General features: G+C 41.5%; 1 pseudogene; it reads right to left on the bottom strand.

Annotated features, from left to right (window-relative positions):
- Positions 1–1580: 1580 nt before the first annotated feature.
- Positions 1581–15537, bottom strand: LOC115038271 (tyrosine-protein kinase Fyn-like; annotated as a pseudogene).

The raw sequence follows: 15537 nt of genomic DNA, 5'->3' as shown, positions 1-15537 counted from the left end.
ACAGGTCTTATAGGTTAAGTGTATCAATTGGTAGATTTTTATCTCAAGAGCAAGGGCTCTTTTTGTAAAACTTTAGAAAATTATTTATGCTTGGGTATGTTTTTAATTTTTCGTTTTTGGTTTGGCCTCCCACTACTTGGGGGGAGTGGTGGCAATCTTATTTTGAGAAAGGTCAAAGGGTACATAATTAAAGGTGGTTGATGAATTCAGGTGTTGTGGGATGAGGAGCAAACTGTTTTTTCACAACGTGGTATTGTGTGAATGAAAAGGAAAGATTTGTATGATTTTGAGTGAAAATAGAAACGTAGACTGGGATGCATTTAGTTGAGTTAAAAACAAAATGTGAGTACAATAAATTTACTTTATGGAAACAGTTTTGGACATTTACTTTTATTGCATGTGTCAACAAGTGAAATCCAGCAACCGTTGGTGGAATTTTTTTTTGGTACTCAAAAAGGGACACCATAATTGCATTTGTACTCGCATTTGTACTCGCATTTGTATTTCTTTTTTTTTCTGTGCTTGGTCATGTCTGTCAAGAGGATGTTATTTGATATTTAGGCTACAACTAATTATTATTTCAATAATCCATTAGTAAATAATTGTACATTTGTAAAATGTACACACACACACACACACACACACAAACAACAAATGCAAAGGATGTCTCGGAAAGAGTGTAAAATGTTTATTATTATTTTTTAAACATCAAATCACTGAATTAACAAAACAACATGTTAAAAATGGAAAAAGAAAGCTGTAAAGGAAAGAAGCCAGCGAAATTTTAAAATCATTTAGCTGGAAAAATTTAAAAAAAAAAAAAAAAAGTTGGGGTTTTTATTGGCCATGACACCATCTGTATTAAAAACAGATCGGATGAGACACATTCACATCAACTCTGGTTTTCATGAAAACCTTGTGATTTGACTCTGAATTGGCCCTAAAAGTGCTCTGGACAGTACAACTAAAACACATACAAGGTTGAAATGGAGACATAATCTGAAAAAGACTCAAATACTGATAGAATATACCAGTCACTGAAACATAAAAGAAGAAATAAATTGTCCAGGTCCAGGTCTGACTGCACGTCGGCACCCTGCAGGCTCAAGTGGAGGATGTGCAGGAAACATAAATCTTAGATGAAGAGGTCACAGGAGCAACAAAGGCAGACAAATAAAGTGGACCTGTCTTGCTCCCAGCTAAACAGAAACAACACTTGTGGTACAAAGACAGAATATCCTAACACCTATGTTCTTCTCAAAATTCGAAAGAAAAAGAGGGTTATGTTCCAAATCTTTGCACGCTCGCCTGCAGCGCACAAAAATGGGACATACATGGGTTTGTGAAAGAACCTTGTTCCATCATCAGATTGTACTCAAAAGAAGCTTCAGGGGGCTGCAACGACAGACAACTGAAGACTCAATAAAGAAATAACCTAGGCCCTTTTTTTACATCATGGGGAGAAAAAAATTCAACTTCTTGAAAATAATACAGAAACTACAATGTAATACAAATTAACCGTGCCTGCTCAGGTGCTCATCCCCATTTGCCATCATCATCATCATTACTATTATTTGTGCAGGAAAAAACTAAATCTTAAATGGAGGAAAATGAATAAACTAAAACAAGCTTTTCTTATTTACACTGAATACCGGTTTTTCATTGCATCATATCAACTGCAACTGTTGCTGTCCATCCTCCATCTCTAAGCATTCCTAATCATCACATGTGCAGAGTTTAGACAGCAGGAGGCTTGTCAGAGACGGGGGAGTTGGAGTTGGAACTGAGGAAGCTGTACAGATCCTTAAAATAAAGGCCTACCAGGGAAGGCTTCAGAGTTTTTTTTAACAGCACTGATTGGGTTAATGTGCTCCCATCCCCATGTCCTTGGAGAAAGGGTTTGGATGGGGTTTAGAGGTTGTCCCCGGGCTGGTACTGAGGCTCAGTGGCTGTGAAGTAGTCCTCCAAGAAGGCCTGTAGGTACTCGAAGGTGGGCCGCTCCTCGGCGTCCTTCTTCCAGCACTGCAGCATCAGCTCATGCAGTGAGATGGGGCAGTCCTGTGGGCATGGCATCCTGTAGCCCCGCTCCACCTGCTCCAACACCTCACGGTTATTCATCCCTAAATTAGTCAAAGAAACAAAATGAGTAGCTTTGTCCTATGATAGCAACCTCTCAGATGAAGTCTTAAGCTTCAAGATGTGCTTTGCTTAACATTTTGTGTTTTCACAATCCTTTTAGCTGAGATTAGATATCACAGTCCCTGTCAAGGTAATCAAGACAGAACCTCAATGGCAACCACAACTTTGTACTAAATAAGTAATGGTTGTGCTCAGACAGGATATTTTTATTTAATGTAGACTGTGGCAGGGTTAAGGTTAGGGTTAGACTGTAGACTCAGGTGACAGTAGAGATCTGTGCTGAATAATCCTGAACCTGAATAATTAGATTGTAGATAATATAAGTCTATCTTATCTCATCTGTAAGGGCAAGTGAATAAGATCGAAAAATCACAGAAAACAAGTGTTTTCGAGACTTTTGTGTTGTGCTTATAACAGAGACCTGGCTACAACCATCTGTAAAGGACTCAGCTATTGAGCTAGCAGGCTGCACAGTCCACCACCACGACAAGAAAGGCAACTTTGGTAAGAACAGAGGTTGGGGGGTTATGCATCTATACCATCAACAACTGTTGCAGAAACACAGAGACTGTAGACAGCCATTGTTCCTCGGACTTGGAATACTTGACTGAAAGATGCAGAGCTGTCTATCTACCCCGCAAGTTTACCGTCGTCATGGTAATGGCCACCCAATGCTAATGCTAACATAGCTCTAGGGGAACTACATAAAGCAGTTAGCAGTCAGCAGAGCTCTCACCCTGATGCAGTGCTCATGATAGCAAGGGATTTCAACCATGCTGAACTGAAGTCAGTACTCCCCAAATTCAATCAGCATGTTAAATGTGCAACAAGGGGTGTAAACATGCTGGACAAAGTCTATAGCATCATCCAAAAAGGCTATACAACAAGCCCACTACCTCATCTGGGTCTGTCAGATCACATGTCCATGCTGTTGATTCTTGCATACAGGGGGTATATGCAGGATGTGTATGTGTAACCACAAAACTGGCCACATGGCCAGAGGGTGCACTACACCAGCTGCAGGACTGTTTTGAGAGCACAGATTGGAGTATGTTCCAACACCAAAACCTGGAGGACCAGAAACCAGGAACCCTGGATGACTAAGGAGGTCGAGGTACTGCTGCGGCAACTCAATGTCGCTTTCAAGTCTGGGGATGGAGTGCAGTACCATGCAGTCAGAGCCGACCTGAAGAAAGGCATCAGAGAGGCCAAGACAGTGTACAAGAGGAAGGTCGAGAACCACTTCAGAAGCAGCAACATGCCAGGTGTGGCAGGGACTTCAGCACCTCACCCACTTTAAGTCCAGCGGCACCACGATGGCTGAGGGCGATGCTGCGCTGGCGGAGGAGCTGAACCACGTTGTTGCACGCTTCGAGATGGAAAAACCTGACACAGCTGCAGCTCGACTGCCAAACTGCAACAGCTCCAGCCTCACGGTGCAGGAACATGAGGTAAGGTGCACACTGAGAGCAGTGAAACCTAGGAAGGCCGCTGGACCAGATGGAGTGATGGGGAGGGTCCTCAAAGAGTGTGCAGACCAGCAGGTCGGGTTCTTCACCATTATTTTCAATGAGTCACTGTCCCAGTCCTTCATCCCACCATGCCTGAAGTCAGCCACAGTTAAAGTTTTGAAAGCAGGACGTCTATATTTTCTTTCTTTAGTGTTTCATATATATCTAGGGTTGGCCCTTTTAGAGGCATAGTGGTTAGTGCTTTGCCCCACAACAAGAATGTCACTGGTTCAGTTCCCGGGCCTGGGGCCTTTCTGTGCGGAGTTTGTAAGTTCTCCCCGTGCTTGCGGAGGTTCCCTCCCACCGTCGAAAGACATGCAGGTTCGGCTAATTCTGACTTTACATTGCCCGTAGGTATGAGTGGTTGTTCGTCTCTGTCTGTCTCTGTATGTTGGCCCAGTGATAGACTGTGCAGGCTGTACTCCGCCCTCACCCAATGTGAGCTGGGATTGGCTCAAGGAACCCCCGTGACCCGGAAACAGATAAGCAGTAGAAGATGAATGAATGAATGAATCTGAATTCTGGAGAGTGAGAATACCTCCACTAACACTCAGCGTCATGTTTATCGTGTCCGTTCAGTATATAAGGTTGTTACTGGGCAATAGTGAAGAATGAAAGCATGTGACATGTTCATGCTCTACACGACACTCAACAATTGTGCTTACTTGTTGGTAATGAAAATAAATAAATGTAGTACATCATATTACAATATTTACCTGGGTGTTCACTGCTGTCACTTCATTAAGCCAAGAAGGCCTCAGAAATCATCTTACAGACACGTTGTTATGATGCTACCACTGTGTGCTACAGTCCCATGAGAACATCTGCTCTGAGACTACACTGGGCTGATCTCTCATATTGTTCTTGAGATTCAACTGTTTTCACTGGTGAGTGTCAGGAACAGGCTTATCTCACACTCAGTTCAGCCCCAAATCTAAGAACATTTTGCTACCACAAACAGCAGGAAAGCTGCCTGGTGTGACAGGAGAGGCTTTGATTGGGTGAAGTGTTTCTCCCCTCCTGTACTCACCTGGGTAAGGCACTCGGCCCTTGGTGACCAGCTCTGTGAGCAATATGCCGAACGACCACACATCTGACTTGATGGTGAACTTTCCATACAGTGCAGCCTCCGGGGCGGTCCACTTGATGGGGAACTTTGCACCTGTAGGACAGGAGTGAGATGCACCATTACCCTCCTTACCTTCTCCTTTATGCATATTCTAACATCAACATCACTGGGGCTCTTGAGAAGTGAACCATCCTCATTCTAATCACAGCTGTTGATATGACAGATGATGTCAGATTTTAAGAGTGGATCTGGACATGTTTATTGCTGGTTAGTCTCTTCTTTTGCAGAGCTCTCCAACTATAAATCAGTTAGTGACCTTCCTTCACATTTTGAGCTTCTCACTTATTCATTTTTCCTCCTACCATTCCGATCTGTGACAGATCTGTTGTTCACTGAGCTCATCCTCCCTCCATTTCTTTTCAGTTATCAATTATTATCATCTATACTTGCTAAAAGGAGCCTTACTGTAAAGGGTTAACACGTCAGCATTTGTTATTGAGTAACTAGCTCAGTAGTAAGATAAATGGTTGGTAAGAATTTACTTACTTGTGAGCTAGCTGTGGTCTAGTGAATCTGCATCGATGTACTTAACTATGTTATGACTTCTTGTCATCAAACCTAATTATAACCTATTTATAAATCCTTTATGAGCGTAGTGTTATTGTGTAGTGGTTCTCGACTGCTGTATGACATAAATACTTACCCAATACCCAAAACACTACAGCAGCTAATTCTGATTTTAGCCTCATTAACTAAGTACTGGTTTGATTTTTGACATGGAGGCTTCATTTGTGAGTGGGAATATCATGAACATGTGTGGTTGTGTGTGTTCATGGGAGCCCCACCTTGCCGAGCAGTGTATTCATTGTCTTCGATGAGCCTGGCCAGACCAAGTCAGCAATCTTGCAAACCAGATTGTCTCCCACCAGGATATTGGCAGAGCGCAAGTCTCTGTGGATGTAGTTCATCCTCTCGATGTAAGCCATACCTGCTGCCACCTGGAGCACAGCACAGAGAGCACAATGCTGAATATGGCCTCCTCACACCCATGCTGCTCAACGCTTCCAAATATTTATGCTTACAATCTGCTTTCTTTTGGTGCAGGAGCCCACACAGCTAAACATTTAGTAAAAAGGATTGGGAGCTGAGCGATTCTGCAAAGGAACAGTCTGAAGTCTTATTGATGTACCAAAAGGAGCCTATCACCAATGCACCATAAATACACTCACATCTTGAGACTCTGCTGATGCAGCAGGGGAAATAAGTTCCCAAAGAAATCTGAAATCTTCTTGGTTATTTTTTGTATATATGGCTACTGTTGTAGTTATTTGCTGAAATAGAAAGACAGTGTGGCCCAGCACTAGCATGTTCTCAGACCACAGACTTCTTTCATCCAGTACCTGTGCTGCCATATCAACCAGGTTCGGCAGCTTCAAACCTCGTCCTTCTCCATCTTTCAGGAAATCCAGCAAGCTTCCTGCAATGGACATAATCAAATGCTTCATGTTAGTCCACCAACCTTGAAGACACTGCTTCCTGCTCTGGGTCTTCTACCTGTCCTCCTCCCCTGCAGGGACAGTTTCTCATTCAGCAAGTACTTGATGACAACTGTCTTTCTTTTTAAAAATTCTATTAAACAGCAATGACAGTGGGTGAGTACAGGAGGTGGGGCTTGGTGATGAAAACCTTGACATTCATAAAACTGGTTCTCTTTTTAAAACCCATTCTCAAGCTTAACAGGCTGACCCAGATATGCCAGCATCTGCACAAAACACACAGAGTGAAGCACCTCAGTGTTTCTACTGTTGTGCTCTTTGTTCTTAGTTTGCATCCATTCCTCTTTCTTGTGGGATTTTATAAATTTCAGGGTTTTGAAGGAGTGTTTTGAAGACTTCCATCATTGACAGTCTCTTTAAAACAAAGGTTTGTCATCCAGGAACAGTTACAGAAGAAAGTACTGCTTCAAAAATATAGGTCTTGCAAAGCTGCCATACAAGTTCACATTGTCCTGGGATTAAAAATTATAATAGTATATGAACAGAATCCAGGGTTTCAAATTTATACCATTTAGACCATTTTACTTTGGTCTTGTCTTTGCACTGGTTAAAATCACACACTGTCTACGAAAGAGGACACAGGTTGATGGTAATTAGAAAGAATGTAGGTTTCAGCCTTGTCAGTAATAGGGTTATGGTTGGGACCAACTGAGCTGGATCAGAGAACGTATTTGCCAGGTTCAGGTCACAGCTTTGGGCTTCTGCATAACACACCCTGTATAGACAGCTTTCTAAAACATGAGGGTAAAGTTAGAGAACTCACTTTATGATGCTATGTAACAGTAACATCTAAGTCCTGAATACACAACATGGTAGTGGGAGGTGTGTGTATATACAGTGCACATTTTGTGTGGATGTTCATATACCTTTTCCCATGTACTCTGTGACAATGTAGATGGGCTCCTCAGACACCACTGCATACAGCTGCACTAGCTTATCATGACGCAGTTTTTTCATGATCTGAGCCTCCTCCAGGAAGGACTCTGGGGACATGGTGCCAGGCTTCAGAGTCTTCACTGCCACCTTAGTGGTGCCATTCCACGTTCCTGGTACACATGCATACACACTATAGCATCAACACGCCGCAAACACTGATTGATATTCAAATTGTATCATTTCAAAGTCAGACTTAACACCCCCTGCCTCTAACCTGAGGACGTGATTGGTAGCTGACAGGAAGCTCTCTCAAACACAGAAGGAAAAGTCTCACTTTGAAATGACAATGAAGTAGAATATGTTTCACAGAATGAGATCAGGAGATCCAAACAGGATCTCATGTTAAGAGGTTTTGCTGAGAGAAAATCGAAGGGGTATAAAATTTAAAGTGAACCTTGGTTTCAAATTGCTTTTAAGAGGTAGAAGAGACCCAGCAGAGCTTCCACAGAGACAATATGCAAACGGGAGCAGATAATCCTGGAGGATGATGAACAAAAGCTGCCCTGTATACTCCTCACTGGTTGCATTTCAGTTCTGTGACACAGCATGGCTTTGTACATGGCCTCTAGTTACTGTGCAGTAGTGGGGATAATATCATGTGTGTCCCTCCATTGATCTCATTCTGTGGAGGAGTATTGGCAGACTGCCTCAGCTCACATTTTCCGGTCAAGGGGAATGAATAAATTCAGACTGAATTCATCAGTCACAAGAGCCTTCTTTAGTTATGCAGCTCGATGATTCAGGACTGAGAGGTAGTGGTCACCTGTCAGTTGAGGATCCCACAGACTGTGTGTCAACTCGGGGAAGATCTACAGCCACGCAAACTCATGCTCTACAGTGTGGTAATACATATAACGAACACTGAATAAAATCGTTAAAAAAAAAAAAAAAAAAAATATATATATTATATATATATATATATATAAAACTCATTCAACTCATTGAAATTAAATATTGTTTAATTGTTAACAGTATTAGTATATTAGTTATTGGGCGTATCTTTACTATTTTCTTTCCATTTTCTTCCTGATTGGCTGGCCCCTCCCATCTCATTAAAGGGCTGCTACCACTTGTCTGGACTCTTTTAAAGTGGGGAAGACTCTTACTGACTTCTGACTGCCCTTTGGTCTCATGAAGATGTTTTCACAGCTTTGTTTGTTTGAGTGACAACTGTTGTCAACAAAGAGTCATGGCTCAGTTGATCCTTTGATTCCTTTAGTTCTCAGAAGTGATCATTTTATGGGTTTTTTTTAGGCCACTGATACAGGAATGAAGGGCTTCACACTTCAAATGCATGAGTGGCTGTATGAGAAGAAGAGAACCAATAGCTCTGTGAATGGCACACAGACCAGGGCACTGGCAGAACCAAAGTCTCCTTTTTTACAATAATTTCCCCCCTATTTTAAATCTAAAAGTATAAACGTATAAAATTAAACTTAAAATGACATTTTCTGACAAAACTGTTCTATATTGTTGGAATTTTTGGAGCAGTTCTGTTGGCTAAGGTAACTAAACCTGTTCCCCTTCCCTGTGTGTGTATGTATAGTCTGCATCTCCCCTCGTTCTTTGCCAGAGTGTCTCGTTTGTTCATGCATCCCAGCCCTTTTTCTCAAGCTGCTACTGCTACAGTCTGTTCAAGCCCTTAGTTTGTTTATTGCTTCTCCTCTTAGTGAGTGATTTTTTTGTTTGTGTATTTTTTCCCTGTTTGTTCCTTTGATCGGAGTGATCTTTGAGTTTCTTGTTTTGTCCCCCCTTTTTCTCCCGTTTGGAGAGATTTTGAGTTTTTGTTTATTTGTCTGCCTCCGTTTTTTGGAGTGATTTTGAGTTTTGTAATACAGTCAGCATCTGCGTTCAACCGCATCTGAGTCCTGATTTGAGTCCCTGCTCGACACTTTCCTATTAATTTGAAAGAAAAAGCGGGTCCAAACTTCTGACTGGTGCAGTATATTAACCACTATACTCCACTAGTTACTGAAAAAAATCTAAAAAAGATTTTCAAATATAATTTTCTGGATTAACTGTTAGAAAAACACAAATTATTTCCTGTCACATTTTAATAAATGGTTACATTGTGGTCTTTTACTTTACCTGGAGGTTTGATGAAAAATTAAAAACAAAGGGTTTTGTTTTTGTAGGGATTTTCTTACCATAAAACACATCAGCAAAGCATCCTGTGCCCAGCTTTACTTCCAACTCAAGAGTGTCTCTGCTGATCTCCCAGGCATCATGACTCAAGCCCACAGTGTCAGGGATGTTGTTCACACACACTCCCATTAAATTAAAGCACAAACCATACGCACTCTCTATAGGGGGAGGGAAGGGAAGGCACATAGTATTAACCACAGGGAGAGGAACATGCAGTGAGGCTCATGGAAGGAGACCTTCCTTACACTGAGAGAGCAAAGTCTCCAGACATAGTAGAGATTGATTTTGGGAGGGAGGATTGGGTCAGAAATCTCTGGCAACATTGCCAAGGTGAGAATTATCAAAATTTCCTGCCCTATTTCAATTGATTAACCCCCACTGATCCCACGCCAGATTATGTGCTGGTCTCAGTCTGGTGTCTCTGCTGGCTCAGTGTGACTCTTTCCTTGTGACCTCATCTTTGGAGGCGACCGGATCCATACCCATCCAAACCTCCCCAAACTGCCCATTCCCAAGACGCTTGATCAGCTGCAGCGACTCCCTTGGGATCTCCCACACGTCTTTGGTTTTGACGGAGAGATCTGCGAGGCGGGGCATCCCTTTGTGGCAGGGAACAACCAAGCGACAGCAGAGCCCAGCGGCTCGGTCTGCACACACCGCATAGCGAGGCACAAATAAAAGCATAGAGAAAGAGGCAGGTTAGCATGGCAGCGAGCAAGAGGAACAAGATAGGCCCAGAGGAACAGCTAGAAACAATGACAAAGGGAGTAGAAATAAAAGCCAAAAACACTTCATGGATGGTAAATCTGTCTGAATGCGACATATTTGAACCTCACTCATCCTCACATTGCATGCTGACCACTCCTCAGCCTAGGAAAACACATGAAGGGGCGGATTGACAAAAACACCCTGTTACGTTGTAATATGGGAAGTGAAGTACTCTGTGTCTTTTGTGCTTCACCCTTGCTCTAGTACCTGCTTCTAAAGTTTAATATTAAATTCATGTCAGAGAGCTTAGCATCTGTTTTTCAGAAGATAAACACCAGGCAAAGGCCACCGGACTTTTCAATGACTCTTCTTGCAACATTTCAAGAGTCCTTAACGTCTCTTAAGAGTCGAGTTGAAAAACTATTTCATCTACATCATTTTTTTTTATACTAACTTGCAGAGATTACAATGCAACATGTACATTTCATTAATACATTTAGGACATTCATTCTCCCAAGAGGATGAATCTGATCTCATTAAGTTATATTTTGCATTGTGGTAATGAGAACATGAGTTACAATATTAAGTTTTGGACTGCTGCATTGTTTTGGTGCCCCCATCTTGCTGAATGAATCAACAGCCAGTATGTGTGGAGCTCATAGTGCATGGCTCTGTGTTATCGCTCACTTTAGCTAAAGCATCTAAAGCTTACATCCATTTTATGATAATGATGGCAATTGATGTCAGGCCATTGCTCTGGGCAGTGGCCTCTCATTGGGAAAATGTCAATTTACAATTACACATACGGGAAGTGCGGGGACTTTGTGCACCATGAGAAGCATTAGTAACCATGCTTTTCTGGTGTTACACCAACTGCTTCCATTAAGATCCCCCCTTATGATGACACTATGGTGTGTACGTTATGAAAGCAATCGTGTTTTGTGTTTACCTCAGAGGAAGATGCAGTGTTTGCCTATCATTGATCCAACCAGTAAATTGGGGGAAAGTTACACACTACAATGCTGATATCTAGAGGACCTGATATCTGGTTGTGGGGGAGGACAGCAAGTGGGGGTGTTTGCCCCAGGGTGTTTGCACGGGGCAGTAAAGACGAGATAAAGGCCCACTTTCAACTTTCAGCTCTGCCATTATAGCCCATCTGGCCTGCCTCCTGTTCCAGACATCAATACAGCTCCGTGCTGGCTCTGCTGACCAAAGCTACACCTTTCAGTATGTGAACACCACGTAATGGAGAACAATAGAGCCTTACCCAACCTGAGGACAATGAGTGACTGAGTTGAAGCAGCACACTGACTGCACATATGTTCACCTGGTTCACTCATGTTGTTTAAAAAAAAAAAATAAAATACTGGTCTCAACACAATGTTCAAGATGCTGAGATCACATAAACATGGTGACCTAACCCTAGCCCAACTATATAACTGGAGCTAAAAAGCAGAGTTAGTTATATTACTGAGTTTGGAACAGTGTTATCATAGTTTTTTTTATTATTGTAATAAAATTATTACAATACAGTATTATTGCAATTTGAATATGTTAAATATTAAGGCATGGTATGCTCAAAAATAAATATTATAGATGTCAAAAAACAAAAAGCAGGAATTTAATTTCAAGTTAGTAAGAGTAAAAAAAATACATCTTCAGGTATGGTGTCAAAATAAAGGAAGGTAGAAACTCATTATGTTTCATAATATCTAATATTTTATCTGTTAGCAATCTTGTAGCAATGGGTTAAACAAACTTATTTGGAGATGGTTCATGAAGTCAGCAAAGCCACTCAGTAACAGCCATCAAAAACTTGCTAATATTAGATACTGAATAAAAGCAAGACTGTAGCAGCTAAACCTGACTGGACTGATCTGATGAAAAGTCTTATTGTCACTTGAGACTCCCAACCTTCAGTTGTAAAAAAAAAAAAGCTTCTTTACCATGGTTAGAAAACCACTCTCAGAACTACAAACAATCTGGCTTTTGTCAGCAGTGGAAAAAAGCTACAATCAGCCTCCAGACCTGGGTCACATGACTCAGCAGACGGGTATTTATCAGCTGTAGCTGTGATCAGCATGAATGTAAACACAACAGCTGGGTGAACATGCTAATTTTAGCCTCTTTCCTTATTGTATTGTATTGTATAAAAATTGTTTGCACATACACTGTAGCCACACCTGTCCTGTTAAACCAGGGGCACCATGGCTGTGAAAGAGTGAATTGCAGCCACAGTTTAGAAACTATACAAATACCTGCCAAAATGACTCAAACAGAGGTTACGATGAGCAATTGGTGGAACAGAAGAATTTGTTCTTTCAGCTTCTGCAATTTGACTTAAAATATGTTCCCATTTAGTCCAGCTAATACTTAAAGCCATGTTTGTTGTGCTATTTGATCTCAGTTGCATTGGGAAAATATTCTACAGCATGTTCTGCCAGATGCTCTCTTTAAAGACTTGAAGTATAGAGGAAAGCAGAAAGTCATGAAAACATAAGCCCTGAAAAGAGTTAAGGTTATTTGTGAAGTTGTGTGTTGGCTCCATATGTCATCTGTGGTGGGGAGAAACTGTAGAGGGAATGTAATATTAACTGTAGAGTTAATGTTAAATGACGAAGACACATTGAAAATCCATGGCGATGATTTAGAGCTTAAACAGTGAAATGTGCCCATTAGAGCATGGTAGGGATAACATCCTTCTCATGGTAAAAAGGAGATTAAATAGAACACATGTTGGAGAGGAGAGAACAGCGATAAATAGACAGACAAATAGATAGACAAAACATGGACATTGTCTTATTCTGCAAATCTCATAATAGAATACGTGCCATCTCTTGAGAGTTCACAGTCAGCAGGTAAACGCTCAAAGCAAACATCTTACTGAGGCTGCAGTGACAAATTAACACTACCACTCTGTGTGCCTTTGATTAAAAGGTTACTCACACTCACTGCTACTTTCCTTGAATTAAAAATTAGTGAAGCTTAATAACTAAACATAACATATGAGCAGATATAAACGTGTAAAATGTTAAAAGCCAGTAGTTTCTTTTTTGGGTCCGGTTGTGTCTCATGGTGTTATTCCTCCACATGAAAATGTGCTGACAGACAAAATGCAATTGCACAGTGTAACAGTGTCTGCTTAATGCACTCTGGATCAATTGAAGGAAATGGACATTGAACATAAGAGGAGACTTTAAGGTTGCTATTTGAGCTTGACTATTTGAGCCAACAGTGTTGATGCTTTGTCTCCATGACAGCAAATCTCTATGGAAACATATGTACATTTCCCTCTCTAATGGAGATGAGCCTCCATGCAGACCCGGTAATTTTTTTTTTGCAGACCACTGAGTGGCAGCCTTACTGGCCTTCAGGGTATTAACAAGTCATATTCTTCTACTGCTGTGGCCTGGAAGCTGAACTCATTCTTAAGTAACACAAATACAAAAGGTTATCGAAGTGTGAACTTGGCAAAAGCACTTTTAACTCTGGCCTGTTTTTACATCCTCTCTCACTCTATATGTGCTGCTTTTTTCTTCTGCCTCTGTCCAGAACATGTCTTCAAATTAACTAAAATAAGTCACAAAGAAAACTTAAATACATTTCAAAATGGCAAGTTGTTTAGTTGAGTTGAGTTGACCAGAATAGACCATGAGGCTAACCTTCACATACAAAGGCATTCTCAGTTTTAGTTTTTCTACCTGAGTAGTGCTGAACAAGTTGCTGCAATGTGTCAAACTGAGCTCTGGTGGTGATGTAGTAGCCGCCACTATCAAGCTTGCGAATCTTATAATGCTTGACGTGGTCACCTTTCACATCATCCCAGTCCCGTATGGACAAGGAGAAGGCACCTGTGAGACAGACATCACAGATCAGGGCTGGGGAAAACAAGATCTGTGATTCAATACCAAGAGACTTTATGTGATGTTATAATATAATATGATATCTCCTGCCATTACTGTTGCTGTTAGAGACATAATAAAATATAAATTTGTAAAAAGATGACTGAAATCAGGATTGAACTCCTCAGATGATAAGTGAACAAAAAAATCAGACAACTTTTTGATTTCTGGTACTATGTAAATTATTGATGAGTAAGCTCTCATACAGTAGAAGTTGGTGATACACTGCTGCAGTCTACTGAAGGAAACAACACAACTTCTTCTTCTAATCAGACTCTGAGGCAATGATGGCATGAGCGTGTCTGTGATTTTACCCTTTGTGGTCTCACTCTCCCGGATCAGATAGGTGCCCCTTGGATTTCCAGTGGACAGCAGCTGCCTCTCTGCATCTTTACGGCCCAGTTTACCAAAGTACCAGCTGCAATGAAAGTGCAGTGCATGCTCAATTTATTGCACTTCTGTTTGTCAAGGTTTGTCATTTGTCTGTTTTATTTTGTTAACCTCCTTTGTGTACACTTTCAGTTTCCTGTTTTATTTTGATAGGTCTCTGTGTTTGCTTCTTGCCCCATGTAATCACCAGTCCCCACCCTGATGTGTTTCACCAGTGTCTCGTTAACCCTTCCCTCCTGTGTGTCATTGCCAGAGCAGCATCCAGCGTTGTTGTCTTTATGTATCCACCTGTGTCTGACCAGTTTGTTATTCTTAGTCTCTGCCTGCTGTACTGGTTTGACCTCAGACTGAATTGAAGACCCTAAGATCTGAATCCCGCCTGCGTGCATTTGTGTCCGCCAGTTTCATGTTCTGACACTGTAGCAAAAACAATTGTCCAGCAGGAGTTCCTGGTTCCATCTAACTCTACACTGTGAAAGAACTTGTGCTGTGGTTTTCAGAAACAATGCATTTTTGGACAACACTTGTGAACTTCAGATTTTATCAACACAGTGCTTATCACACAAAAATCTAACCCTAACCCAAAAAAATCCACCACAACACACCACAGTGTGTATGTGTATATGTGTGTGTCACAGAGAACTACACCCATTTATCTCCCCTTTGCTTTTAATCCCAGAATGCACTGGTGGGCTCATGACATATTTTCCCTCACTGAATGGGGAAAGATGGGGAAGCTTACAATGCTTTTATTTATTTAATCATTAAATGTCAATGTATGTAAATATATAAGACAATGAAAAAAACCCTATCTCTCCCACAGCTAGTCTGACAGAAATCCTACACATGCCCACTGATACAAAACATTTTAGAGTACTCACACACACACAACTTACTCCTCAGCCTGGATAGAGTCCACGGGGGCCACATAATTACTAGGAATGTAGCCACTGCCTCCAGTGGTGAGCGAGCGAGCATCCCACCAGTCGCCTTCACTTAAACAAAGAGAGAGTGAGCAGAAGAAACACATTAGACTCCATGTATAAACTGATACAGTTTTACTTTGGCTTGCTCTGTGTGGAAAACACACCAAAACACTTGAGTCTTTGGTGAAAAGCAGCAAAGTTACAGCATCATGTTCACACAGGGTTCATGGCCCACACTGTCCCTGACTTCAT

The sequence above is a fragment of the Echeneis naucrates genome, chromosome 24 (genome assembly GCF_900963305.1).
Source record: "Echeneis naucrates chromosome 24, fEcheNa1.1, whole genome shotgun sequence".
NCBI classification, from domain to species: domain Eukaryota; kingdom Metazoa; phylum Chordata; class Actinopteri; order Carangiformes; family Echeneidae; genus Echeneis; species Echeneis naucrates.
The sequence above is the reverse complement of the archived record's forward strand: the minus strand, read 5'-3'. Positions and strand labels throughout refer to the sequence as shown.